Source organism: Rhinichthys klamathensis, unplaced genomic scaffold (assembly GCF_029890125.1).
Source record: "Rhinichthys klamathensis goyatoka isolate OS25496 unplaced genomic scaffold, OSU_Roscu_1.1 h1tg000135l_1, whole genome shotgun sequence".
NCBI classification, from domain to species: domain Eukaryota; kingdom Metazoa; phylum Chordata; class Actinopteri; order Cypriniformes; family Leuciscidae; genus Rhinichthys; species Rhinichthys klamathensis.
In genome coordinates, this window is record NW_026606670.1 from 1,222,734 (window position 1) to 1,237,852 (window position 15,119).

Consider the following 15,119-nt stretch of genomic DNA (forward strand, 5'->3'; position numbering starts at 1 on the left):
GGAATGCCCGCTTTTTGAACTGAGGTGTCAATGAAGCCATTCTTTAACAGGTAGGTGGACAATCTCTGGGCAATAATACTGAAGAAAATCTTACCCTCAACGTTTAATAGTGAAATAGGACGAAACTGACTGATGCTTGTAGCATCTTTTTCTTTAGGTATAAAGACTCCACCTGCTCTGTGCCATGCTCTAGGTACAACCTGTTTTTCCCATGCCACTTTTATCAATTTCCACAGAATTCGCAGAACTCCTGAAGCACTCTTGTACACTCTGTACGGAACTCCATTAGGCCCTGGAGATGATGAAGCCCTTGCCTTTCTCACAGCCTGCTCTACCTCTTTCCACTTAGGTGCACAGACCTCCATTTGGTATGTCTGATGGAATTGACATAGGCTCATGCCTTTTTGCATCTGTATGCGTGTCCTCCAAATATCTCTCTAGCTCAATCCTAGATGTTTTTAAAGTGCCATTCTTCTCACTGGTGAATAACTTCTTTACGAATTTGAATGGGTCTTTATAGAAATTAGCCCTCGCACGTTCCTTCTTTTTGTAGCGTTTCCGTAGGCGCTCAGCTCTGCGTAATGTTGCCAGCTTATCTTTTATGGCCCTTTGTAAGAGATTGAGTCCCTCCAAACAACACATCTGCAAAGTTACAACGCACAGAGTTCAAAGCAAAGGAATATATTTGCTTTTAAAGAAATCGTTTTTTAAGGACTACAACAAAAGGCTGGTAGGGACTACACGACATTCCTCCCAGGTTAGTGGAATGATAGTTAACGCCACGGCAGCAACATAAATTCATCAACTAACCATTCAGAAATGTCCTGTTGCGTTCTACATGTCACTTCTCCTTGAGTCTCTCCATCCTTGTCCAACTCCAGTTTAGACATTAGACAGACAGAACAGTTTCTGATATTCTAGTGTTTGTCTGCATGCTAACACACAAAAGCTGTTGAAGCTCCACCCTCTGTGCCAGGAGCAGCAGCTCATTTGCATTTAAAGGGACACACAAAACGTTTTTAATGACCCTCGTTTTAACATGCTGTAAAAAATTATTTGCGGGGTATTTTGAGCTAAAACTTTACATACACACTCTGGGGACAACAGAGACTTATTTTACATATTGTAAAAAGGGGCATTATACCACCCCTTTAGGTCAACTTAAATCTAAACATACACAGAGACAATAAAGACAAAATGGTAGCTTTTATTTCCATGTATTTTGTTAAAAATTTGCATCAGGTCAAAAAAGGCAAATAAATAAAGTTACTGGATTTTTGCTGCTATTTCCAGGTGCTCCTCGTGTGGCGGTAAAAAAATAAATTAAATAATTGTACTGTATTTTAGTTCAATAATGTTTTTTATTTAATATTTTGTATTTTTAGGGGATTTTATGGTACTAAATACTAGAAAGTTATGGTACTCTCATAGATATCATGCAATCAGGAATTCAGAAAGTGTATGATGTTTAATAAAGTTAGAAAAAGAACTCCATGGTTGGTGCTCGCACTGACTGACATACACCAGAAGTGCGCACAGAAAGCCGCTTCTCTCAGACAGCATGTGATCGCAAGTTCAGTTCTCTTTAATGTCTTATTGCGCTTGAATGGTCAGATAGACGCACAATAATGTCAAAATGCCTGTCGTGTGGAGTATTCACGTAAACATAGTCGGTTATGTCTTGAATTAATGTAAACCGTGTAAATTGGATCCATGCACTCGGTCTTAAAGGGACAGCAGCATAACTGTTCAATCAATGTTAATCAAACAACAAAAAGACAAAGAGAAAATCACTCACTGCTCTTGACCGAATCACTTTTGTATCTTTAATAAGAATCAGTTCATATTTGATTCATACAGTGAAGACTATGCAGTGTTTTAGTTATACATTAGGCCTATTCAATTTCTGTATCTTACTGCAGGTTTGTAGCTTAAAAAAGGTAAAGTTTATTTAATTTCTATCTTTGCTTTAATGTATTTTGTCCTACTGTTTGTAATTTGCTTCTTTGTTCTTATTTTTAATAAGATAAATTAAATAAAAATAGCTATATCGTGAAATAAAATTTCTTGAAATACGATTTTGGTCACATCGCCCACCCCTAGTTATAATCCATTTATTCGCTTTTTGATCATACAGTCTTGAATGCTTTGGAGCACGGACTTATGGTCTCTTTTAAGCAAGACGACACTTGCTTATTGCTAAAGTTTAAAAAAAAAGTTAACCATTTTTTTTATAGAAGTTTAGGTTTATTGTTGTGAAAAAAGCACAAAAATACTATTGAATTTTTTTTAATGAAATATATATTTTCCAAAACATGTTTTACTCAAAAACTGTGATAAAATCAAACCATAAATCTAAACAAGTTGTGATTAAAATTTGAAGCTTATGTCTCAAGAAATGAGCTTCCAGTAAGATTTTGTTTGGGCACAGTACCAAACGCATCTACTAGATGACATTCGTTTTCCATTCATTTCCAATACTGTCATTTTTGAGCATGAAAAGTACAAGTGTGACTTATTTTCAGGACCATTTAACCTTTTTTTAAATCATGTTAATTATTTTTTTGTGTGTTCACATATCAAATGCCAAAACCTTTACCAAGTTTCGCACCATTCCAATAAAGTAAAAAATTCTAAAACAACAACAAAAAAACTTTTTCGGTCAAAAACGACAGAAGAGTATGAGGTGCCCCTAGGGACATTATTCAGAATTACCATGCATATACATGTGCTTTTCCTCTCACATACACATATGAAACCAAATTCATTCACATACTATAATGAAATGCTCACACACATACAAGTGAAATGCTTTTACAAACACAACTGAAACGCTCTCATACATACAACTGAAATGCTTTTACAAACACAACTAAAAACGCTCACTCACATAACTGAGAAGCATTTCAGTATATTGTATGCAAGCATTTCAGTTGTGTGTGTGAGAGCATTTCAGTTGTGTGTGTGAGCATTTCAGTTGTGTGTGTGAGAGCATTTCAGTTGAAACGGAAGCACATTTCAGTTGAAACGAAGGTGGTTAAAGTCCCCACTCCAGTCCAGTTGGTGGCAGTAGTGCACCGCAAGCGACCGCAGTTGACCGTTCGTTCGCGCTACACCAATGTCTGCATTTGACAGGGTTCTGGTGGTCTCCGCTGAGATCAATATGGTGTTCAGCAAGCCCGCTGCCTCGGTTAATGTTCTTTGCTGTTGAGCAAACATTGGTGTAGCGCGATTGGCGGGCGAACGAACGGTCAACTGCGGTCGCTTGTATTGTGAAAGGCGTGCTTTTCTACTATGCTTTTTTTCAACAGCTTTTAGTTCTTCGTCTTGAGATTTGGCACCATTTGTGCCAAAAATTAGTCGACTGCTTTGTGCTTTGTAGGCTACTATACATTTGCAGAGCTGCCAACTCTCACGCATTAGCCGTGAGACACCCGCATTTGATTGGTTTCACACGCCAAACCCCCGATTTCTCACGCTGAAGTGTCAACCCGGTCGGTCAAATGCCTGAAAGATGAGTTTATCTATATATCTACCTGTTGAGCCACTCGTGATCGACTAGTCATACCGCAAATTAGTTAAAATCTCGAGCGAGCGTGCACGGATTGTGCTCCAAAGAGGAAGAGAGGGAAAGCGAGCGAGAGACCTTGCGTGTGCGGGCATCAGTGTTGCCAGATTGGAAATATTGGACTGGATTGTTGACGGGGTGTATAGCTTTCATGAGGCACACACGCAAGGTCTCTCACTCTCTCCTTCTCTGCCATGCTCTCTCACATTCACTTTCTCCTCACAATCATGACGTAGATCCACAGCTAGATCAATGAGTATATAGAAGCACTATGATTACAATGACCTCCGATTAAAGTGTCACAAAATTCTGAAATTATCGTACATTATGGGATTTTTTCCATTATTGATCGTACATCGTACAGAGGTCAAAATTATCGTACAAATACGATAATTATCGTACATCTGGCAAAACCCCATTACTTTTTTAAATTAATTAATTTTGGCTGAAGTGTAGCCTACAGCCTAACCTGTTTACAGCAGTGACGCATTGTAGGATTGGTGGTAGGATTGCCACCCGTCCCTTAAAATACGGAATTGTCCCGTATTTACAAGTAAAATGATGCGTCCCGTATCAAATCAATAAGGGACGCGATTTGACCCGTATTTTACATAAGGCCCACACATAGCCTAGTTGGATAAAAACATAATACAAATAGCAAATAGCCTATACAGAAATCATTTTCACAATAATGTTACATTATGATTAGAATCAAATGAATTTTTTCCATTTTCCAAGCTTAGAAAATGCACATTTATACGGGCTGAATTTTATAGGCCTAAAATATTGTTTAGTAATTCTGTGAATTACACTGCGCAAACCAAAGTAATAGCCTACCCACCGGATGAAGAAGGGTTGGCTCTCAGTCTCCACAGAACAAAAAATTCATTTTATTTTATTTTTAGTGTTCGCATTTATGGGGAAAAAACAATGTTACGGATGTGACAGTTCTCCGTTACCGACGTGAGCGCTCTGAAAGCGGCACTAAAATATGCTTTAAAACTTTCACATAGACATCAAACAGAAAGCACAAAACCTTTCTTTAAAGTGAATTTCGTTTTGTATTAATTGTATCTTAATTTTAATCAATGTTTCATCAACCAATTGCCTGGATTTAATAAATAAGAAGCAAACATAGCAGACGAATCACGAAACGGAGCCGCCGGCGCGTGAACTGGAGCTCGTCTCATAGGCTAAATGAACCGAAACTCGGCCTATAAGGTAACCTACTTGCCTCACAGACATGTCTACTTTTAAGCAGAACAATTCAAAACGAAAGAAAACAGACTACAGACTGCTCTCTGCTTATGTAATCCGTATGAAATGTGCATTTCTCTGTGGCGCGTTCACTAGCCTACTGCGAAGATCGCGAGTCAGCTAGTCACCTCAGAAATCCTTGTGATATTTTCAGTTTGTGCTGGTCTGACTTAAATAAAATAGTGTTTAAAAATTACTTTCTGTTTAAGTCAGTTTCGCGTTTGTAAAGACCATAACGCATAAAAGGGCATTAATGAGAACATTAAATAATGGTTTTTTTTTTAAAGTAACTAAAAAGTTACTTTTAACAGTACTTTTGGTGTAATGCATTACTTTTTTGGTGTAAGTATCAACAAAGTAATTGAGTTACTTTTTGAATGAAGTAGGCTAACTAGTAACTATAACTAGTTACTATTTCTTAGTAACTAGCACAACACTGCCGAAAAGCGTTACTACGAAAACAGTCAATAACTTCACTGTCACACATTACAGTGTCACCAAATTCAGTTCAGATTCAAATTCAGTTCAACGCTTATTTTGGAAATAAAATATTTTTGCATATTTTGTATGATTTTTATTTATGACAAATAGGCCTATTCAATAACTTCACTGTTATTCCCTGTATTTATGCCAACTTCAGTTCACACACCACTACTGTCCTGATGGTTATACTACAACACATATTTTGGATAAATATCTTTTTGCATCATTTTGATGATTTTTTATTTATGAAAAACATTTCTAGATATTAGAAATATTTAGTCTAATATTTAGACTAGCCTACTCTTTCTAGTCCGCGGTCTTCGAAGGATGCAGCCTTCACATTGGGACACAGCTCATATTGGCCTCAGCGGAGACCATCAGAACCCTGTTAAATGCAGACATTGGTGTATAGTAGCAGAGCCCGTCTAACGGAGAGCCTTGGCACTTCCTATTAGCCCCATTGTGTATCGTTGCAGTTCCATTAGAATTCCACTGGAGGTGATCGCGGGCGAGTGCAGAATGAATGGGAGTCTATGGAGCTAAAAGGCTAAATGTATCTCTTTCTCCTGCTTGTCGTTGAATCAACATAGATTTTATTGTTGATTCCGCAAGTTCAATATAGATTATAGACCAAAAGTTGAATGAACAAGTACTTCTGTCCTTTCGATTTCTTACAGGTTAGGCCGTTGTTGGCCGGAACACGCTAGCATTCTGCTATTATGTGACGTCATCACATTTTTGAACGGATTTTTAGAACAGATAAGTGAACTTAAAAATGCAATTTTCAGCTGAGTGTATTATCTTCGCCCTCCCTTTTGAATGCAACTTTCAAATTACTTGACAAAAAAATTACATCCTGAGAAAAGTGGATTTCTGGGGGTGAAACCCCAGACTCCCATTCATTCTGCACTTGCCTGCGAGCGCCCCCGCATGGACAGAGACGTGTTACTGCAGCCAGTCCAGAAACCGGAAGTAACCAGACAGTGCCCATTCTCTTCAATTAGACATTTTCTGATAGTAGCGCGATTGGCGGGCGAACGAACGGTCAACTGCGGTCGCTTGCGGTGCACTACTGCCACCGACTGGACTGGGGACTTTAACCACCTTCCGTTTCAACTGAAATGCTTTCATACAACATAGCTACTAAAATGCTTTTCAGTTGTGTGTGTGAGCATTTCAGTTGTGTGTGTGAGCACGTTTCAGTTGTGTGTGAGAGCGCGTTTCAGTTGTGTGTGTGAGCGCGTTTCAGTTGTGTGTGTGAGCGCGTTTCAGTTGTGTGTGTGAGCGCGTTTCACTTGTGTGTGTGAGCGCGTTTCACTTGTGTGTGTGAGCGCGTTTCACTTGTGTGTGGGAGAGCGTTTCACTTGTGTGTGTGAGCGTAATAATTTCAGTTGTATGTATGAGAGCGTTTCAGTTGTGTGTGAGAGCATTTCACTTGTGTGTGTGAGCGCGTTTCAGTTGTGTGTGAGAGCGTTTCACTTGTGTGCGTGAGCGTAATAATTTCAGTTGTATGTATGAGAGCATTTCAGTTGTGTGTGTGAGAGCGTTTCACTTGTGTGTGTGAGCGCGTTTCAGTTGTGTGTGTGAGCATAATAATTTCAGTTGTATGTATGAGAGCGTTTCAGTTGTGTGTGTGAGAGCATTTCACTTGTGTGTGTGTGAAAATTTCACTTGTGTGAGTGAGCGTAATAATTTCAGTTGTATGTATGAGAGCGTTTCAGTTGTGTGTGTGAGAGCATTTCAGTATAGTATGTGAATGAATTTAGTTTCATATGTGTATGTGCATGGTAATTCTGAATAATGTCCCTAGGGGCACCTCATAGAAGAGCACCAAAAGGGATAAAAACAATATGTGGTGGCAATTTTCTACATTACTTTGGAAAAGAACAACTTCCATAATTCTTACATTTTGTCATTTTTTCCTTAATATAACCCCAACTCACCACGCCTCCACATAACCAATAACAAAGAAAATTCATCAAATCCAGTAAATGGAAAAGCATTCATCCTTTCAAATATAAATTGCATGGCAGAGCACTGTAATGGTCAGTCTACAATAAACCACATTTATGTATATTTTAGGGACAGTGAATGTCGGCTACAACATTTGGACCACCTTCATTCAGACTTTAATCTTTTTCAATATTTTCAGCAGACAGATGTTTACAGTGACCACTCACTTTCTTTAACCAGCATTTGAGAAATGCCAAATGGATAAAAAGGGTTTAAATATTTTTCTCCTTATCTGGACTAACCACCAGCAAACAATAGACACAAGTACTTGTGAGACTGAGGCATAACAAGTTATATACATACATAGGCCTATATATGCATGGTAATACACTTCATGCACTATGGACACAACTATGGACACAATTAAAAATATACATCTCAAAATCCGTCACTTTGGAATAAAAAAAAAAGCCTTTATTCTTTTGAAATGTGCTGATTTGCTTTTTAAGCTTTGAATGCAAAATCTAACCTCTTTCTAAACTCATAAACAGTAACACGTCTGCCCTGCATCATATGACAGCCTATATAATTTGTGTGTATCCTGCAATGTCACACCGTGGAATAACACTGACACACACCAACTCCCATGCTGATGGATTCAGCTTCCTCCGTCTCTTAATTCAAACATGAGATGTAGTAGAGACATAATATGTTGGATTGTAGTAAGAGAGGGAATTTAAGATTCATTTTTTTCTTTCTAGTGGTGAGGGGAAGGTTGTATGGCAGATAATTAGAGCCTAGTAATTGTATTGTGCTCTCAAGCTGGGGGAAAGCTGGGTGTCCATGGCAACTGATGGAAAAGTGAGTCATCTGAGATTTTTGTGTGCACATGTGGGCGTGCGTCTGCCCGTGAGTGTCTACTTGGGAGTTTTTGTGACCACTAAAAGGGATGTACATCAGTGATTTTCACATTAATTTCAGGTACATGTGGAATAAGTGTTCTGTTTGTTTGCAGCAAGCAAGCATAAGGACTTTTTTGTCGAAGCACGTTCACATAAAATACACCATGCATCCATTTCTGATGAATTAAGGCGTAATTGAAGGGAGCATATATCATGAAAAATCTCATTTTCATTGCACTTCTCACATAAGAGTTTGATGTACTATATGTAAACATACTTTCAGAATAAATAAACATTTGAAAGTAAAAGGACAGTTGGTATTACCGGTATTTTTAAGAAGCAGGGCAACATCCTTACTTGGAATCCTATCCTATCAATGGTGATTTCACTTACGAAATTGAACATTTTTCAAATCTTAAGTAAAAAATTGAGATAGGAAGTTTCCGTAATAAATATATTGTGGGGGAAGTTTGTCAAACATGTTTTTTTTCTTTGGTAGCATCTGGAAATCTTTATAACCATCTGACTGTACAGTGTTCCAACAAAAGAATGAATTTTTTGACCCTGTACTGCCAGTCGGACATTATTAGTTTGTTCAGAACATCTCAACTTGGATCGTTTTGTCAGCCTGTCACAATGTCGTGCAGGTTTTGCAAAAAGGTTGTGTCATTAAAAGCTGTTGCAATTACAACTAACTTACAACACAACCCATAAGTAACCAATGTGAATAGTGTCTACATGGAAGTTTCAGTAGAAAAAGGGGATTATATTTTTATGTTTATTCAGCAAAGGCGAATCAAACTGATCAACAGAGACAGTAAAGGCATTTACAATATTACAAGAAAGTTCTATTTCAAATAAATGCTGTTCTTTTGAACTTTCTATATTTCAAATCCTGAAAAAAATGTATCACTGTTTCTACAAAAACTGTTTTCATCATTGCTAATAATTTTTTTCCTTGAGCACCAAATCAGCCTTAGAATGATTTCTGAAGGATCATGTGACAGACACTGAAGACTTGAGGAATGATGCTGAAAATTCAGCTTTTCCATCGATAAATGTAACACTTTACAATAAGGTCCCATTAGTTAAATGCAACTAACTAACTTGAATTTAAACGAGCAATGCATTTGTTACATTATTAATGATTGTTAACGTTAGTTAATAATAATGCAACTATTCATTTTTAGAACATGTTGATTCAGGCTCATTACATATTAACATGACAACTTGATTTTTATAATGTATTATTAAATGTTGAAATTAACAAACTAATTAAGAAATGTTTAATTCATTGTTTGCTCATGTTAACAAATGTTAACAATTGGAACCTTGTTATTAAGTTATAAATTACTTAATGAAAAAAAACTGTTATTTTAAATTGCAATAATATATTGTATCACAATATTACTGTTTTTCTGTCAAATAAATGCAGCCTTGGTGAGCATAAAATACTTATTTAAAAACATTATAATTATTTTATCATTTTAAGTGAACCTCCGGATTGGAAAGTGGCCTCGAACAGCTGAAGGGGTGAGAAGGGAAGCTTGCTGCAGGCGAAAGACATAATGAGCCAGAAAAGACTGTTGTGCCACCAGCAATCATAAAGATATGTGGATGTGATTAAGAATGATCCTCCCACAGGGACAAATAAATCACAGCTGATGATACTTCAGACACAGTGAGACATGGGGCACAAAATCCATAATTGGCATTTGACTCAAAATGCTTCAGCTGGGAACTAAAGCCATCAGTCTCTCTCACTCAAAGTTGGTTTTCAAAAACAACATTCATTGGAAAACATCTGTATTGTTAAAGGAGAACTCCGGTCAATTTTAACATTGAGCTCATTTTTTTGTACATTTGGAGTGCTGTCAGTACAGACAAAAACGACAAAAACCGGTGTTGCCTACACCGTGTTATCCTCTTTTTAAAATTCGCACCCTGTTGACTTAAACGGGGCAAGTTTTAAACCTGCTTTTTAGCCTCTTAACAACCTTGATTTGTCATTACAAGAGCACAGCCATGTGAGTGGTGTTATTAAGAGTGACCACGGTCAATCTGACTGCAGTAGATGTGCAAGATATTAGAGGTCGACCGATAGTGGATTTTACCGATACCGATATCTAGGTTTGACCGTACATGCCGATAACCGATAATTCAACCGATATTTTTTTTAATGGATACTGGATTAAAAACAAACATCATACTCACAATAAAACAGTGCTGAACTGAAATGTGCTCAATTAAATAAATAAATATGAATATATTAAAACTTTATACAGAAAATAATTTAAACATTAAAATATTACAGGTTTCGTTAGCTATAACCTAGAAACATACGTACATTTCATAGGTAACACTTTGCAAGTCCCATTTGTAAACGAGGATGTATTAACTAGCTTTCATGAACTATATGCATAATGCAATATACCTTTTTAATGCATGTATTAATATGAGCAATACAATTGTACCTTTATCATTCATGTTAGTTCATTCATAGTACATTAACTAAGGTAATAAAAGATAAATTAAGAATTAAAACTCCATTTCAAATGCATTAGTAAATGTTGAAATTAACAAACTACCGTAACAATGAATAATTCTTCTACAACTTGTATTAACCTTATTTAATGCTAAAAATGGAATGTTATTGTAAAGTGTTACCATTTCATATGATTCCAAAGAGTCGTGCTTAAAGATGTCCATTAAAATGTAATAAAGAAAAAGACCTGTAGTATGTATACGTAATATAGCCTATAGTCTCTCACTTTATTTGCTTCTATATTTTAGAACACTTGATGATTATCTAATCAAAATAACAAGATCTATTGTAGTGATTAAAAAGATCTTAAATCGAACGCGTTTCTGATTAGTTTACGTTTCTGTCGGCTGCACGAACATATCAATGTTGAGAAAGCAATCACGTCACTAGTTTTAAATATGCAACTTCGTCGGCTAATGAATGCATAAAAATGACCAGCCGGATAAAAATAATGCAAATAGATGGTAACAATTGCGCCATAAAACATTTGGGTCAGGTCTGCGTGTGTTTTTGTCACATTGCATTAACGGTTGACTGAGGTAATGAGAGTCCTCACAGCCTCGACGGCAAACTACTGTTCTTTCTCTGCTGATGCAGCATCTAGTCAACAAATGAATTAATTTGTAATGATATGGCAATATGTAGCTACTTTAGTGTTATGTATTCATACCGTTTCGCTGTCGGTGTTTTAAATGTCAGCGCTCTCGCTGCGTGTTCTCTCCGTGCTGCGCGCTGCCTCACGTGTTAACGTAAACAACTCAGCCAGTGATAGTTTGTTATTTGTCCTCTAGAGGCCGCTCTCACTCTGTATAATGCCAGCAGTCTCTTCTGTTCTGAGCGCTCTCCTGCTGTGTAATGACCGCGCGCACTTCTCAGCCGCTCCAGCAACGGACGCAACCCGGAAAAACTATCGGTGTGGATTTTTGCCGATAACGATAGTTCCACCAAACAACTATCGGTGCCGATTAATCGGCAAAACAGATGAATCGGTCGACCTCTACAAGATATTAATAAAAATGATGTTAATTCAGCCAGGTCACATACCTGTATTTACTTCCTGTTTTCGTTCGAAGTCCACAGTAGTCGATTGTCATTGTCATTGTCATTATGATCGCGCGCGCGAACTCGACAATCGACTACTGTGGACTTCGAACGAAAACAGGAAGTAAATACAGGTATGTGAGCTGGCTGAATTAACATCATTTTTATTAATATCTTGCACATCTACTGCAGTCAGATTGACCGTGGTCACTCTTAATAACACCACTCACATGGCTGTGCACTTGTAATGACAAATCAAGGTTGTTAAGAGGCTAAAAGCAGGTTTAGAACTTGCCCCATTCAAGTCAACAGGGTGCGAATTTTAAAAGGGGATAACACGTGTAGGCAACACCGATTTTTGTCGTTTTTGTCTGTACTGACAGCACTCCATATGTACAAAAAAATTAGTTCAATGTTAAAATTGACCGGAGTTCTCCTTTAAGATTCAATGAAAGCTCATGGAGGCATCACTGCCATGAGGTGTGGCCAACAGACCATGAATCATATGGGATGAAACATTTCGGGTAAAGTGTGGAAGGTGTCTGAAAAGGTTATCTGCCAAATTCTGAAAAAGAGATGGCCGTGTTAATGTCATGACAGCTTGAAGATGTGTCTCATGCATTTCATTTAGATGTGACTAAGCAGTACCTGGCAAAAAAAGTTCACTCAGGTTTGCCTGCCTGGAATTACCTTTCAGATGTTCTCTGTATTGTGCCATTTATGCTTTAAACTGCTGATCTAATTAAAGAACATGAGTACAATCTGAGCTACCCCATCATGGCATAATGAACACTTGGGTTTGGCTGGAACTGCCACCTTATCGTGGTGGAGGGGTTTGAGTACCTGAATGATCCTAGGAGCTATGTTGTCCGGGGCTATATGCCCCTGGTATGATCTCCCAAGGTAAACAGGTCCTAGGTGACAGGTCAGACTAAGAGCGGTTCAGAAGCCCATTATGAGACACAATCAATCAAGGACCGAGACGTCGCCTGGCATGGCGCAACCTGAGCCCCACCCGGGATTGGGGCTCGCATGCGAGCGCCTGTTGGCCGGGCCTTCCTCCATGGGGCCCGGCCGGGCTCAGCCCGAAGGAGTGACGTGGGGCCGCCCTCCCGTGGGTTCACCACCTGCAGGAGTGACTGTAAGGGGCAGGTGCATAGTGGATCAGGCTGCAGTCGAAGGCGAGGGCCCCAACGACCCGATCTCTGGACATGGAAACTGGCTTTAGGGACGTGGAACGTTACCTCGCTGGCGGGGAAGGAGCCTGAGATTGTGCGGGAGGTTGAGAGGTACCGAATAGAGATAGCCTGGCTCACCTCCATGCACAGCTTGGGCTCTGGAACCACACTCCTTGAGAGAGGCTGGACTCTTTACCACTCTGGAGTTGCCCATGGTGAGAGACGGCGGGCTGGTGTGGGATTGCTTATAGCCCCCCAGCTCAGCCGCCATGTGTTGGAGGTTCACTTTCTATGACGGTGTCGGTGCTTTCTTCAGAGATGGCAGAGCTGAAACACCTTCACTCGCTTCAGCCTGTCACATCTGCTACACCTGTGAGGATGAGACAGGAGGATGAGAATGTTCAGAATCAGGGAGCTGAAAGAGTCTCTTGATTCCCCTTGTTTTTCTCATCGTTCAGAGTTTGATGTACTTTCTACAAGTGCTTCAGATTCCTTTTTTCACGATCATGGGGATACTTTGGATGTTGCTGCACAACCATCACCTCAGGCTGTTTTCACTGGTTACCCAGCAGCGGAGGTGTCTAGTGGGGGGGTCAGTTCAGTCGTCTGGACAAACCCAGTCCTCCTCCGATCATACTTTGGCTGTACTTCGAATGGCAGTTGCTCGTCTAGGACTTGATGAGTCACCTGTCCAATTTGCCCAAACGAATGTGTTTTTTAGACAGACCACAGCTGCAACTTCTTTTGCCATGTCACCATGTAAGGATTTTGTGGCTGAATTCTCAAATGCTCTCACTGGTTCTGGTCCACCTAAGCGGCGCTCAAAGATTGCTCGAACACTAGCATCTATGGCTGAAGCAGATTCTGTAGGGGAGGGTCGTGCTCCGGAAATAGAGCAGCCTGTGGCAGCTTTGGTGGTGTCTCTTGATGAGGCTCTACAAGGGAATGTCCCAGTGTGCAATGCGGTCGTCCGGATTCCTTGCTAAAAAAGGCATATGAGTCTGTTGCCTACATTACTCGAGCAGAAAACACAATCTGCCAGTTACTTCTTGCTGCCACCAGTACGCTGGAACCTGCAAATGCGGATCCCTCTATTTCACAATTTCTGCAAACTGCTCTGTTGGCAACAGGCAATGTGACCCGCGAGCTGGGTAGTCTTACAGCCACGCTTCTGGCAGCCCGCCGCCAAGTGGGGCTTGCCCAAGCACGACTGCCGGAGGACTGTAAGAAAACCTTGAGAGATCTTCCATTTGTTCCCGGGCATCTTTTTGGTCCAAATGTCACGGAACTGTTGGAAAAGAGGGTAAAGCTGTCTGAAGCCAATCGTCAACTGACACAGGTACACCGCAACCCTACCTTTAGGATGCCAGCGGTTCAGATCCGACATCACTATGCCACATCTGAGCAACGTTTCCGCTGGCACGCTACACCTAAGTCACAGCCCCCTCAAAGACCCCGTGTTCCTGAAGATGTGAGAGTTTTTCGCCCACCTCATCGACAGTTTCCAAGAGGACCCCGTCAGCGTCGACCTGAAAGATGCATACTTTCACATCCCAATTGCTGTACATCACAGAAAGTTTCTGCGTTTCAGTTTCCTGAATCAAGCTCACCAGTTCAAAGTGCTACCCTTCGGCCTTTCCCTTGCTCCTCACGTCTTCACAAGGTGTGTGAGCGCAGCTCTGTCTCCTCTTTGAATGAGAGGTATGCGTATTCTTCCTTATTTGGACGACTGACTTCTCTGTGCCCCCACAGAGCGGCAGGCTGTACAAGACTCCAAACTGCTTTTGAGACATGTGCAGAAGCTGGAGTTTTCTGTGAACGAGAAAAAGAGCCATCTGATTCCATCACAGACCACTACGTTCATAGGAATGACCCTGAATTCCTGCCTAATGTTTGCCTCCCTGTCTCAGGAACATGGGACGAACATTCTGCAACTTTTGGCTGTTAACAGCAGCTACAGTGGTGATCCCCCTGGGTTTACTCCACCTCAGACCACTCCAGTTATGGAACAACAGTTTGCGGCTAGATCCCACCAGACATCGCCATTGACTGGTTATAATTTCTCACCGTGCATTGAGGCGATGAAGACAGTTAGAGTTTCTGAAGGCAGGAGTGCCCCTGGGTGTTGTTCCCTCTCGTCGGGAGTTGGTCACGACAGACGCTTCCCTCACAGGATGGGGGACAACGTGCAA

At 40.0% G+C, this 15,119-nt stretch overlaps 1 long non-coding RNA gene across 2 annotated transcripts; it reads left to right on the top strand.

The window, feature by feature from the left end:
• Positions 1–6,464: 6,464 nt before the first annotated feature.
• Positions 6,465–7,120, top strand: LOC130089621 (uncharacterized). Of its 2 annotated transcripts, XR_008807593.1 has the most exons (4): positions 6,465–6,632; positions 6,723–6,768; positions 6,838–6,909; positions 7,058–7,120. It is a non-coding gene; the product is annotated as an uncharacterized LOC130089621 (long non-coding RNA). The 2 variants fall into 2 exon arrangements; XR_008807592.1 differs by lacking the exon at positions 7,058–7,120 and having other exon boundaries at positions 6,838–6,972.
• The last annotated feature ends 7,999 nt before the right edge of the window (positions 7,121–15,119 follow it).